The sequence below is a fragment of the Drosophila miranda genome (genome assembly GCF_003369915.1).
Source record: "Drosophila miranda strain MSH22 chromosome Y unlocalized genomic scaffold, D.miranda_PacBio2.1 Contig_Y1_pilon, whole genome shotgun sequence".
Lineage (NCBI taxonomy): Eukaryota > Metazoa > Arthropoda > Insecta > Diptera > Drosophilidae > Drosophila > Drosophila miranda.
The window spans coordinates 3,504,866-3,519,415 of NW_022881603.1; the positions used below are offsets into that span (position 1 = coordinate 3,504,866).

The following is a 14,550-nucleotide window of genomic DNA, read 5'->3' on the forward strand; positions in this document are numbered from 1 at the left end:
CCCCCACCCCCACACAAATTGTAAATATGGTTACCTTCTTGTTCTTTATTTTCGTTTTTTCGCTGTCAATGTCGGCAAACAATGTCGCTTGTGGCAGATTATAGCGACTGAATCCGATGAGGATAGCAGCAAAGAATCCGAAAGCGAAGAGGTAAATGGGTAAGCAGATTCGATGACATATGTATGTACATATGTATATGGGAAGAAAAATAACAAAAACCTCGTACAGCACGCCGCCAACCGAGAAGCTGCCGCCAAAGTTGCCGAGCGCGAACCAGGCGCTGGGCCAAGCAGGCGGCAAGAAGACGGGCGAGGTGTTCTCCAATCCCTGGAGCAGCACGGCAATGGTCAACAACGACACACATTTGCAGCTAAAGAATGGACGCAAGATATGCGGGAACTTCAGGAAAGGACGATGTCGTTTTGGAACAAGCTGCCAATACGCCCATGACTCTGATTTGGCGATGACAGAAGAGACTCCTCCCAAAAATAGTTTTAAGCCAGTCCAAGCAGTCCAGGTACTGGAAATACCAACACGCGCAAACGTCCCGTCCTGGGTGTTGGCTTGTGATCTGTAGCAAGCAATTGTCTCCCGCAGGACCATAGGTGTTCGTCATTACATTTACCATTCGGAGGCCGTCGTCTTCGCAGCTGTCGCCGCAGTTTGTACTCTCCGGTACATCCAGCGACAATCTCAGCGTACACACTGAACTCCAATATGAGCCTAGCATTGGTTTATTCGGCTGCCGCGTAGACCCATCACTGTTGCCATCCTCTAAGCCGTCATCGTCACAATTATCTTATAGTAGAACAAGCGTAGTATATAGAGTTATGTAAATAAATCGTCCTTTAAACTAAAATGTACCTGAATCCTGAGAGAACGATATGTTGCCGATGACAAAAGCCTCGCCCCTCACCGCTAACTTCCTCACTCTGCATGCAACCTCTGTCAGGAGGGAATCCCTCGTTCTTCGCATTTCCCTGCCTCGGTGGTCCACAAAGCAAGCGGGAGTCGACCACAACGACTTTTGTTTTTAGTGCAGCCTGGACATCGTCAGTCATTTGCTGATCGAAGGCTTTGAGTACTTCAATGAGCTCCTTTGATGTAAGGACTTCTACCACCTGAATGTCCGCCATTGCCTTCTCGCTTGTTTCCTGATCCACTTTGCGCTCCAGCAGCATGTCTTGTATCCTTTTCGTGGAGAAATCTTGCTTGGTATCGATGAAAAGCACTTGCCGTTTGTGTTTCCATACAAAATTAAGAGCCAAGGTGTAGTTGGGTTTTTCCCACGCCAGTCTGGCCACAGACTTCCCAGACTCTGCCTCGCCTGAACGTCTGCGCAATGGAGTCCAAAAACTTGTCCAATCTGAAATAGGCCGGTCAGTAAATACAACAACTCTGTTCACATTGGCCTTTGAACTACTTTACTCTTCTATGCCCGTTCCAAAGTCCAACTCCTTAACAGTCTCCACAAATGTCTCCGACTGCCATGGCAGCATATCCAGCTCCTTCTTAATCTCCAGTACTGATGGCCAGCAGCTTGTGCAGTTTCTGGTCCTCAGCATCGTGGAAGTCGATCAAAGTTTCGATATTGTTTTTTGTTAGTAAATTTAACTGATATTCGGATAATAATTTTTTGCCCGTCGGAGTTTGCAAAATTTTCTTCTTCAGTTCCATTCCGTGTTGTTTTTAGTGTGACCCGATTTTTCAACCATCCCAAAATGGATGGATGGTGGATGGTCGTCAGGGTGAATAGCATATAAGGACCTCTTTCACCCGGTTGACAACAATGAGACTCATTCCATACTTTAAAATTATGTACTTAAATTACTGTACTTGGATATCGACTTAGGGTGAATATGCCCAATTATTGGGGAATATTAAGACGACACATCCGGACATTCTGTCGCGGATTCTGCTATTCAGCATGTTGATCACTTTAACTACTATTCAAATTGGTACTGATAAGTTAGTTTAAATATGGATTTGATGTTCACCTTATACCTTATAATACATCCATATAAACATAGTTTTTTTTAAATATACCGCCAAACTACGAACCGGCTAAAACGGAACGACGCGATTTTTGCTTTCGGCCAAAACGTCAAAATATAAATGCAAAATTTGTTGGAAATGGTATTATAGAATTGTAGATTTGTTATCCCAGGCAAACAAATTTAGTCTCTGTTTTAAGGCTATTTCATTGTGTTCTTACAGAGACCATTGACCAATCCATACAATTGCGGGCAACATTAACTTGTAAACCGTTTTTTAGTCAAAATACAATACTTACAAGCAATTTAAAGTTGTTAAAAATGTAGAAAATGTATTCATCGATGGGATAAAGCTAAGTCGGCAAAGCTGAAAACTCTATATAGCTTGTAATTGTTGCATGCGAAGATATCGATAGGTGATACCCCATAGAAGCGGTGAGGAGGAAAGAAGTTTGAACAGAGTGGCAGGGCCAAAATTTAAGGGGAAAAGGTTAGCGAAGAGTGGCGCCACCTGGTCCTGGAGAGTGAGAGTTCCGCGCGCTCTCCGGAGCCGTTATGAGAGAAGATTTCCGATCTCATCCCATAACGGAGTCCCCAAGCCAGCTCACCCATACCCCAAAGAAAAGAGAGCCGCCAGCAGCCCGAATCAGGCCATACCCTTGAACCTAGATCAAGGGCGATAGAAGAGAGAGCGATGGGGATCAGCGGTCCGGGAGCATTAAACAGAGCAGCTAAGCCAAGAGGGGGTTCAGAGAAAGAAATTCCCGCAACGGAGGAGCATGCGCGCCGGACATAGTGATCTAGTGATTTTTTTTTGTTCTGAAAGAAAAAGTGAGTGGGATGAGGATGGAGTAGTGGCCATCACCCTGAAAAAAAGATAAATAAATCTGTGATTCCAGGGGATCCAGATCAGTGAGAGACCAGGAATCAGGACTAGCGGGACGGGAAAGAGACCCAAGAAGCATAAGAGTGAGTCCGCTCCAAAGGGGGGAGTAAAGAAACCCCAAATTTATTTTTTTTGTTGGCCAATCCGTAGGGAATAGGTCACAGCTCCGCCATCCTGGCTTGGTTTTGCTGGGCTCGAAGACACAATCCTGGCCACGTAGAGCGGGTCCCTCGCCCATTTAGGGAGAGAAAAAAAAAGCATCAATTAACTTATTTACTCCCATTATTTATTTTTGTTAGACGTCTCCATTTATATGTATATGTTAATCCCCTAATTTAAGTCCGCCCATATTAATTATTTCTATTTATCTATTTATTTATTAACCGCCCGTAGTGATACGATGAGGGGGTATGAATAGGCAGGCTTAGCGTAGAGATGATACCGTGTAAAAGTAGGAAATTGAAGTGAAAATTATAACGAAGAAAATGAATTGCTAAGCATTTCATATGGGGGGAAGAGGAGCCACAGCAACGAGAGGGTAAGGCTGCTGCACATGGCAGGGAGATCCAAAACGTTGTTATTCAGATCTCAGGTAGGTAGGGTACGTCAGGGGTAAAAACATCGACACCTCGACCTGGTCCACGTCTGTGTTGAAGGAAGTTACTGTAATGTTGTTTGTCGAGTAGAGTCCGTTTGCAGTTTTTTTTTGTCGGTTACTTTTGTTGGTTCAATTTGTTCGAGATGTCCAATTAGTTGGTATATTGTGCGACCTGAGGGCTTGGGAAGTACCCAGCCCTGGGATGACTGGCTAGCCGGCCTTGCCCCCAAGAAAACAAAGGTTCGTAACTATAATGGCGCCCAATATGAGACAGGGAAGTGGACTCGCAGTCCTGGCTCTACCATCAAAGAAGGTAGGGAGGGTACATCAGGGGTAAAAACATCGACACCTTGACCTGGTCCACGTCTGTGTTGAAGGAGGTTACTGTAATGTTGTTTGTCGAGTAGAGTCCGTTTGCAGTTTTTTTTTGTCGGTTACTTTTGTTGTTTCAATTTGTTCGAGATGTCCAATTAGTTGGTATATTGTGCGACCTGAGGGCTTGGGAGTACCCAGCCCTGGGATGACTGGCTAGCCGGCCTTGCCCCCAAGAAAACAAAGGTTCGTAACATAATATTCAACGGGAGATAATTTTGGCAATACCCGGTTCACAACAAATTTCACCCTGGGGGAAATGGATGTTATAGAACTGAGAAAATATTTTTCATCCCAGGCTCTAATTAATGCAGAAACTAGTCAGTCTCTGTTTTAAAGGATATTTTGCAATTAGTATTCTTCTTACACAGACCAAACTAAGGGTTTTAGTTAGGCAGCATTATTCAACGGAACAAAGAAATTGAGCAATTAGAACGATTTTTCTCTTACGTTTCATTTGTTTGACCATTTTCGCTAAAACCAATTTTTACGCAAAATGCAATAAAAGCAAGTGGTTAAAATAAGCCAGTTAAGTAGAAAATTGATTCATTAATCGGATAAAATTGGGTGGGCATGACTAAATGTTTTATCTAGCTTGTAATATTCGACGGAACATCAAAACTGAGCAATATTGTTTCCAATATTCGACGGAGAACGATTAACCCATTGCAAGCCAAGGGGGTATTTCAATTTTCCACCGAAAATAATGAAAATTTAATAATGTTAGCGTAGTTGAGGTGAAAGTTAGCGTGGTTGTTTTTAAGTTCAGATGAAAGATGGGATGAATCTAAAAGAAGAATTAACAATCGTTAATATATTCCGCTATTTACCTCAAGTAGTTGAACTTTTTAAGTAGAGGGGGCTTTTGTGGGCTAAGTTCGTTTTTTTTATCAATAAGTCCGCGGTCACACTGTTTCTTCAGCTTTGTCGAATTTTTCCCGTTGAACGTGTCGGTTACGCGCTGGTTTCGAACGCAATTTTTTAAAAGAAAAGGTAACAGAAGGCGTGCGCTATTTTGAATAGAAAAGTGGTTTTGTGTTTATGGTTTATAGAATTAGGAGAACAGAACTGCACAGAGTTTTCCCTGTTGTCTTGACAGCTGCTCGAAACTCCAGCCAAGAAATAGATGCTGGGTCCCGACGCCGCTGAAAGTGGTTGTTGATGGAGTATGTGTGTGTTTGTGTGCGGGGAGGGAGAAGAAAGATGTGCCGAGACGTAGTATGCGCAGCTCAAAGTATGGCGAGGCGTGGCGTGGCGAGGGGAAAACTTGTGTGTGAAAAGCGGAAGAAAATTGTATGAAATTAATACAACAATACGGCGGCATTGTGGCTCTTGTTTTCTGATGATGCAGAGTGCACTGAACTTTTTTCCTCTCGTTTTCCTCCTTTAATTCTCTAGCACCATTGACGCCTGCCATTGTCGTTCTTCTTCTTCTCCTCCTCATACTTGTTGTTGAAAAAGTTGCACGCTGTATTATTTTCTTTTGTTGGCCTCGCAACTCGTTTCGAAGCACGTAGGAAAAGAAAAGAATGATAATGACGTTGCAGACAATGGATGCTTCGAGAGCTGAGAGCTCCTTATCTGCGAGGAAAGGCGACCTTTGTAGTACAAAGGTATATTCTGATTCAAGACCTCGTTACAAAAAAAGTAAGGTCGGAAAAGTCGTGAATGTAGCACCAGCCGCAGTAAAGTAAATACTTGGTTCCGGGGAATTAAACCACAATAAACATACATATGTACATTAAAGCGAACATTTGTTGGCATTCATTTGCAGTTGAATAAACAGCAAATATTAGGAATTATTTTATATATCCGTAGAGTAATTTGATAATTGACATTAACATGAGCATTGTTTAAACGAAATTTATTCCAATCGCAGGTGATTTCCGAAAAACTCCCATCAAAATGGACTGTGGAACATCTCTGGCCAAATACATACTCTTCATATTCAATACCATTGTGTCGGTGAGTACTATTGCCAAAGCGAAAATAAACCGAAACCCCGAAACGAAAACGAAACCGGTACAAACAAGCTCGAAAGCCATTCCATTAGGTGGGAGACAAACTGTTACCTAAACGCTGTCTGTTGAAATACGAACAAATAAAAAATTGGTGAAATTTATTCAATATTATGGCATATGCAATATGCATATTAAAAGCGCATTTCCAGCGTTACGCCTTAGGGCAGACAGACGGCGCCCCTGAACCCCTTCAGTATTCCGCACATATTGGCGTTCTGGGAAATTTCAACAGAGAGAACGCTTTGAGCTCCTCGTGACTGTGTTGTTTGTCTTGCTATTGAAGTTTGATGACATCATCCATCGCCATCCGTTCAGCTTCCAACGCCGTCACAAAAACTGAAATTCCGCATTTATCTCCTCTATTCTCATTCTATGCTTAGTGGAGGGGGAGCACTGTGATTCCGGGAGCGGTGATAGGAGGCGCCTTTCATTTGTTTGTTTTCCTGCCCGTGGACGCTCTGCTTATTTTCTGGCATAATAATCTGAGAGTCTGCAGATTCCTGTAATTCAAGCTCATATTTTGATTGGCGTCACAAAAAGCACACTGCTCCGATCGGATGTCTTTCTGATGTCATGGAAATGGGATGTTTCAAATAAAACGATTCACTCCCGCATTCGTACGTCCCCGTTATTGTCGACCTTCTGGATCTTCGGCCTTAAGCGAAATGTGCTGTAAATAATAATTCAAGCAAATCTTATTAAACTCATCGTAAAGCCAACAAAATTTGTGAATATTTAGTATTCGTTGTGGGGTCGCAAATTAACGCCGCGTGAATCACAAAAAATAAAAAGTGTACTCTGAAAAACCGAAGCGAAACTTAAAAATATATACGAGTATATATACATATGTATGTACATACATATATACAAGATAGCAAATAAGACAGAAACTCATCACAAAAGGAAAACGAATCTCGAATCTGCAATATTGTGGATGCAACAGATTTTAGTCCTTTGTGTGTGCGGAAGGGGGTGGGGCGAAATTTTGAGATAAACGTTTTATAGTGAGATCTAACAGGAGTGCGGATACTAAATTTGGTTACTCTAGCGTTAATAGTCTCAGAGATTTGTGGATGCCCCAGATTTTCGTCCTTTGCGGGGGCGAAAGGGGGTGTGGCGAAATTTTGACACAAAACGGTCAAGGTCCGATATCACAGGAGTGTGGATACCAAATTTGGTTGCTCTAGCTCTTATGGGTTCTGAGATCCTTGAACTCATATTTTGCAATTGGCAAAGCCGACCATGAAACCTGTGTGTTAGAGAGAGACAGAGCGAGAAAGAATGAAATTGTTTTCTTGATTCTGGCTATAATAATTATACGATCTGGTTCGATTTTGCACTCTAGAAGATATAGTCATCTTCTACGATTCTGCGTTTTTAGTTTTCTCGTATCGTCGAAATTGTGGATGCCACAGATTTTCGCCCTTTGTGGGGGCGGAAGTGGGCGGGACAAAGTTTTGAAATATTCTTGTAGCAGTGACATATCACAGAAGTCTGGATCCAAAACATCGTTGCTCTAGCTCTTATAGTCTTTGAGCACTAGGCGCTGAAGGGGACGGACAGACGGACAGACGGACGGACGGACAGACAGACATGGATCAATCGACTCGGCTATTGATGCTGATCAAGAATATATATACTTTATGGGGTCGGAAACGATTCCTTCTGGACGTTACACACATCCACTTTTCCCGCAAATCTGTTATCCCCCAATACTCATTTTGAGAATCGGGTATAAAAAAGAGAAACGAGAAACGACAAACACAAAAAAACTTGTTGCTCTAGAGAAACGAGATAAAACAACAAGAAAAAGACAAGAACAATCAACTGGTTGTTGTCGGGGCAGCAGAATCCCCAGAATCAAGAAAACAATTTCATTCTTTCTTGCTCTGTCTCTCTCTAACACACAGGTTTCATGGTCGGTTTTGCCAATTGCAAAATATCAGTTCAAGGATCTCAGAACCTATAAGACCCAGAGCAACCAAATTTGGTATCCACACTCCTGTGATATCGGACCTTGACCGTTTCGTGTCCAAATTTCGCCACACCCCCTTCCGCCCCCGCAAAGGACGAAAATCTGGGGCATCCACTAATCTCAGAGACTATTAAGGCTAGAGTAACCAAATTTGGTATCCGCACTTCTGTTAGATCTCACTATAAACGTATATCTCAGAATTTCGCCCCGCCCCCACAAAGGACGAAAATCTGTTGCATCCACATCATTGCAGATTCGAGAAAACTAAAAACGCAGAATCATAGATAATGACCATATCTATCAGACTGCTGAATCTGGATCAGATCGTATCATTTTTATACCCAAAAGGAACAAATCAATTTGCACTGGCTACGCAGACTGATTTTCTGTCTCTCTCGCACGCACTCTTTGTCGTGTCGTTTAATATTAGCGGCGTCTGCCGGAGGAGAGCCATACTGACTAAGTATCGGGTATAACTGTAGAGTTGCGGTGTCCGCAGCAACTCACAACGTTCCCCCTCGTTTTTGTTTCCATACTCTACATTTACACGTGCAAGAAAATCCGGGGACACGATACACTCGCAGTGCATCGCTGTGTGCAGATACATACTTATTTAACTGCGTTATCCGAGTACATAACACACCTGACAGACAGCCAGACAGCCAAATAATTAGCGAGCCAAGCCAAGCCGCCTGTTGGAGAGCCGGCCCCGTAGCGACAACAAAACCCCCACCAACAATGACCCCGCAACGCTTGAGGACACAGCAACAACCATAGCAACAACCACTATATCAACAAAAGCTAATACATTTTGCAACAAAAGCATGAAAAATGATTTACGCACCCCGAAGTGAATATATCCTAGTAGTTGAGGGACTGGACTATCCATTAAAATTTTATCCAAGTCTTTAGGGGCTAGTTTTTTGGTTACATCAATATTCTGTTCGCCCATACAGCCTTTAAATACCTTGGTTATATTTTTCGAGCTTCTTCTTGCTGTTACAAACAACTGACGAAAATTACAAATACCCTCTACGCATATAAGGGGGAAAATCATAGCTCGCAAACGACGGTCAACACTTTTTCCCTTTGCTGTCTCGTCACTGACAAAACCGAAAAAGACCACGAAGACACGGTCTCTCACTGGGCAGAACACTTTTGGCCTCTTCGCTCGTGTTATGTGTTTCGGGTTTTCGGGTGAGCCCGACACACGATCGTGTCTCACAATAACAACTTAGAGAGACACTTTGGTCAAGCCATGATGCAATTATTCAAGGTGGTCTCGTCGGCAAAAGTTAGTCCCTTAACGTATGCTAGCAATAAGTGCGAGTGAAGGGCACATAGTATAGTGAGTGTGAGTGAGACGGTATATGTTGATGTTGATTAACCCTTAACAGGCCCGTGGGTTTTAAAATTTTAAAATAAAATGATTTTACTGATATATTAATATTTAATTTTTATTCAGCCATTAATAATTTTTCTTCAACATTTTTAGTTATATTAAAATGTTCTTTTACATAATATATAAAGATTACTTCTAATTCTGTGGTATTTTTTTTATATGCTTTTTATAATTTTGGTGTTGTCGGGACATAAGGGTTAAGAATATATCAAAAAATTCGTCCGTGAAGAACCTTCATCATCAACAAGCAAGCATGCACTGACGATAAGGGACAACACGAACGAACTTCGGCTCCCGACGAGACCACCTTGTATAATTGCATCATGGGTCAAGCGCTCACAGCAAAAGTGTCTTTAGATGAGCAGAACCAAAAAAGTGTCTGAGTAAAGTGTTTTTAGTTTTTTTCGTGTATATGTTTATTTATTCATGTTTTCCGCATCTTTTGGGCTATTGTATTGTAATATGTATATTTATTTGCAAATTGGCAAACGAACATTTTCGTTTTGCTTTTCACGATTCATTTTAAGCTCCAATAGTCAATCCGTATAGAATTCACAAAAATTGATCGTTGCCATAAGCTTCACACGTATAAGCACGCATATATACGCAAAAGACACTTTGTTCGTTCACTCGCGACAAGATGCTCAGTGAAAAACAGGAACAAAAGAGAAGTGAAGAAATCGGTCTTTGCTTTAGCAAAGAGCGAGTTGAGCAAAAACAGATTTGATCGGGTCTTTTCAGTCCATTTTCTCAATGTGTCCGTCAATGAGAGGTTTTTATCAGACACGCCGAAAGTGTCAACAGTTATTTGCGAGCTATGGGGAAAATCCAAGTTCAAAACATGGCTATGACTGTGTCTGTGGATATGTGTATTTACCCCCATAGATTCAAGTTTCGTAGTCTCCGCACGTCTGTGGATCGAATCGAGTCCGAGTCAGAACCTAGCGACAATTGCAGCCGTGGCTAATGACAAACCTGAACTGTGTCTGGCGGCCATTAAGTGCAACAGCTCCGAGTTCTCGGTAATTTTTTCAGCTGGGAAACTCGGCGAAAAGATAAGTACAGCACCGCGAATGAGTATTACTATCGTATGGATTATGAATGACCTGCACTCGGCGAATGAATCGGGGCTATTCATATATTATAAATGTATGTATGTACATATGGCAACTTCTTGTGGTCTGCGTTTCTGAGCAACTAAATAAATAATTTATGTACACATTTGCTGAGCAAAACCAAGAGTAAGCCCCCCCCCCCCCCCCCCAACCCCTTTCAGTGAGGGAAAAGGGTGTCTGCTTGTTGAGCTTTCACAGTATGTATGTACATTAGTGTTGTGTTGCTCTTGAGTGAGTGAACAAAAAAGAGTTGTTCACTTAAGTGAGCAACTGAACATGTTCCTTCCAAGCTGTTCTTTTTTGTTCACTTGTTCTTTGTTGTTCACTTGTTCTTTGTTGTTCACTTGTTCTTTTTTGCTCACTTGTTCTTTGTTGTTCACTTGTTCATTTTTGTTCACTTGTTCTTTACTCACTTTTTGCGCAATTTTGCTCCTCAAAGGGCATTTTGCGATCTGTCAGCTGTTGCTCATATTTGCGTTTACTTCACACTTTTTGTATTACCGGCAAAGCTGTTAACTCTTTCAAAAATTCAGTATGTCGCTAATTCGAAAGTATATTGAAATTTGGAACCATCTGTGCGTGAATAGTGAACAACTGAGTGAGCAACTGAGCAACTGATCAAGTGAGCAACTGAGCAAGTGAGTAACTGAGCAATCTAAGAGAGCAAGTGAGCAATATGAGTGAGTTGACTCACTTACTAAAAAAGAACAAGTGAACATGTTCACCAAAATGAGCAATGTTTACCCAACACTAATGTACATATGTATATGCTTATCAAATCCCAATTGCATGTCTCGGGTAATTTAGCTGTTAATTGTCATCTTTCAATTACACGTTCTAGACACGTATATGTCTGTCCTGTTGCATAATGCGTAACTCTTCTCTCAGTCTCACACTTTCTCTATCTGTGTATCCCTCCATTTCCGTCTCTTGTTGTTCGCTGCGATGGACACAGAAGATACAATTTGGCGCCAAACAACGCAATTCAGAGTTAGTTCTGGGTGTGGTCCCCCTCCAATCCCCATTAAAATATATGTATGTATACATATATCCATCTCTTTATTGCAGTAAGACAAGTTTTTTATTTTGGAGGGTTGTTTTCTGCTCTTTTCGGGGGCGCACCACTCTCCACTAATGATCTCAGACCCTTGTTGGAGTACTCGGTATTTGGCGAAAATAATTTGCATTCCAATTTCATTTCCGTCTGACGTCATTGAAGCTGCCTGCCGCTGACAGCTTTCTGTGGAATGTGGCACACAACATTGTCTCTGTCTCGGCCATTTTGATATGAATTGTGTAATGTCCTCGTTAGCGAAAAACGGGGCTAAGTAAAAGTTGGAGAGGAAAAGCTGGCTTCCAAAACGGGTTCCAAGTCGGCCAACTCTTTTCATTTCTTTTGTAGCACCCGAGTATAACCTACTTGTTTGCACTATACGAGTATTTCTGTTGATTAGTGTAGACAAAGTGGGAAAATTAGCAGAGCTGCCAACACTCACTTTGTTTAAATATTACAAATCGATTTTTGGGTCAATTTTGAGATGAAATCATTCATAGCCAGATATTCCGATCTCCGTTCGAGTTCTCGAGTTCTAAACAAGTGGAAATTGGAATTGAGGTATGCCCACACACTGCCCGCACATACACATCGTGTTGAGATATATATACAGATACAGTACTCGTCTACAATATGGATACAGATGTTTAAGCAAACGAGCTGGTATGCATCATGAAAACAAGTAAATTCAATTAATACTCGTAGAGCTGTCGTTGGCGTTGAGAGATCAAAGTTGCTCTGCTCAAGTTGTCTGGCTCTCGCTGGGACCCTCGATCGTCATAAAAAAGCCGCCAAATTGCAGTGCACTTTAGACCTTGTGAAGATTTATCCCGCAGCATTGTCGTGTGTGAATGTGAATGCCAAGTGGGATGTGGGAGATGTGAAGGTTCTGTTTGAAGGTTACTCTGTTCTGTTTACCTTATCTTAATATTAATTGTAGTGCTAACTGGGTATTACGTAACGCGTTTACTTATTTTAATTATCATTAGTTAGCCGCCGGGGAGGCGGGATCCCTGAGGTCAGCTCCGGGTCTCGGCGGTAATTAAGTCTTTCAGCATGGTAATTGGCAGCTCCCTTGCACTCCATTTTCAATTAAACTAAACGAGCGTGCAGAAGATTAATTTGAACTATATTTAGCTGCAAGTGTTGGCAGCGGCCAGCTAGCTGCCTTATGCAATGCAAGCCATTTATGGCCCAAGTTTGTCGACCGGTCTAGATCGATAGTTACACTGCAGCACTGCAGCACTCTTTCTAACCACATGACTATCCTTTCTTTCTGTCTGTCCACAGGTCATCGGCATTCTGAGTATTGTGTATGGCGTGCTGATCCTTAAAAGCATTGGCACCATTGAGGTGAATGGACAGGTGGGCTTTCCCCCGCAGGCCCTCATGCCGATCATCTTGATCGGCATCGGGTCGATTGTCGTGTTAATCTCGTTCCTGGGCTGCTGTGGAGCGATACGCGAGTCGGTGTGCATGACCATCAGCTATGCTGTCTTCCTGTTGATCCTGCTGATCGTGCAGCTGACCATTGTGGTGCTGCTGTACACCAGCAAGGACAAGTTCGAGTAAGCCATGGGCAGGGTCGTCGACCAGGCCTGGGAGTCGCGTGAGGCCCGTGAGGGAGGTGTCTTTGATGCTATTCAGAAATCGTTGAGTAATCCTCGCACAATTTGATGTTTAGTTATTGCGATGCTAACGAATTCCTTCCCGCATCCTAGTTGAAATGCTGCGGTCGTGCTTCATCGGCCGATTATTTGATCAATCTGCAAGCACTGCCCGATAGCTGCTGCGACGGAAGCTGCCTGAACCCGGTTAACATCTATGGAGGATGCCGTGGCAAGTTCGTGGACTTTATGTCTGTCAGCACTGACAACGCCAAGTATGTGGCCATCGGCCTGATTGGAGTTGAGGTGAGGGCTGCCATAAGATTATACCTTTGGAGCCAGTTAAATAATCAAATTACACTTACAGCTGGTTGGCTTCATCTTCGCCTGCTGCTTGGCCAACAATGTGCGCAACTACAAGCGTCGGAATGCATACTAAGGCAATGTGCAGCTCAGACGCATCCGCATCAGCACACCATCCACAAAACACACACAAAAACACGCACACACATTCTCATTAACTCTTTATCGTCGTTGAACGCACACCAACACACACACACACACACACAGAACTCAAAAAATGAAGCCAAGGAGGAGAGAGAACACTTTGGAGTAAACCATTTGGTTAAAAATAATTAAATTATTTGTCAAAAAATGATGGAGTAAACAAGAAAAATGCTTAGTCTAAGGCGATATGAAACGCTTACATTTTGTATATCCTATGTATTATTGAAATAATTCGTATATTTGCGTACTGAATGAGCAAGCGATACAATTCCCAAAGCCTTTGTACAATCCACTCGAACTTGTTGAGCCGAAATCCGAGCGAGAATACCCCCAATGGAGCTGGTGGTAGAGCCACGATAAAACGTAACCATAACCATTTTATTGTTTTTTAACTGTTGAAAAAACTCCTCTCCAAATGAAATATACCTTTATATAAAGTTATTAAATATACAATACATACATATATGTACACTGTTCATTCTATTCATATTTGTATAGTAGAATCTCTGGATAAGATTTGGATTTTTGTAAAAATGCATCAGGTCAGCGAGAACCTCGAACATTTATGAATAAAGCATTTACTATGTATTTATATACCACAGCAATGTTATTATATAATTTCACTGGTAAACATGCCCCCCTTCCCTGTAATCGCTGGGCTTTGTTAGGTCCTTAGTTGCCATGGCACCAACCTATTGCCCTTATTCGCTTCTCTAAACATTATGCCCTGCAGTGTACACCAACATGTACATTTGTACATCTGCGTACCAAATAGGCACAGGCCTATAAGTAATAATTGAAGTGTCATCTGTATCCGTATAAACCCAAGTGTTCATACTTATTTTTGACTGCTCTGCTGGTGAAAGTATGGCTCAGTTCATTTCACGCATCGGACATGTGTTGTGTGCTCCAAAACTGTCTAAAACATGTCCTTTTCGTTGCATCGTGTAACGCTTGGATCAGCCGAGAGAGCTAGTTCGCAGCGCCATCTAGTGGTCGGCACCGTAATGGCCGTGGC

The 14,550-nt window shown here is 42.3% G+C and overlaps 1 long non-coding RNA gene and 2 pseudogenes across 1 annotated transcript; 2 read left to right on the top strand and 1 right to left on the bottom strand.

Moving 5' to 3' along the window:
- LOC117185852 lies at nucleotides 1-1,723 on the bottom strand (annotated as a pseudogene).
- A 990-nt stretch (nucleotides 1,724-2,713) lies between these two features.
- On the top strand, nucleotides 2,714-3,226 carry LOC117189501. Its single transcript, XR_004473422.1, has 3 exons — nucleotides 2,714-2,826; nucleotides 2,895-2,964; nucleotides 3,032-3,226. It is a non-coding gene; the product is annotated as an uncharacterized LOC117189501 (long non-coding RNA).
- Nucleotides 3,227-5,730: 2,504 nt separating this feature from the next.
- Nucleotides 5,731-13,721, top strand: LOC117189496 (annotated as a pseudogene).
- The last annotated feature ends 829 nt before the right edge of the window (nucleotides 13,722-14,550 follow it).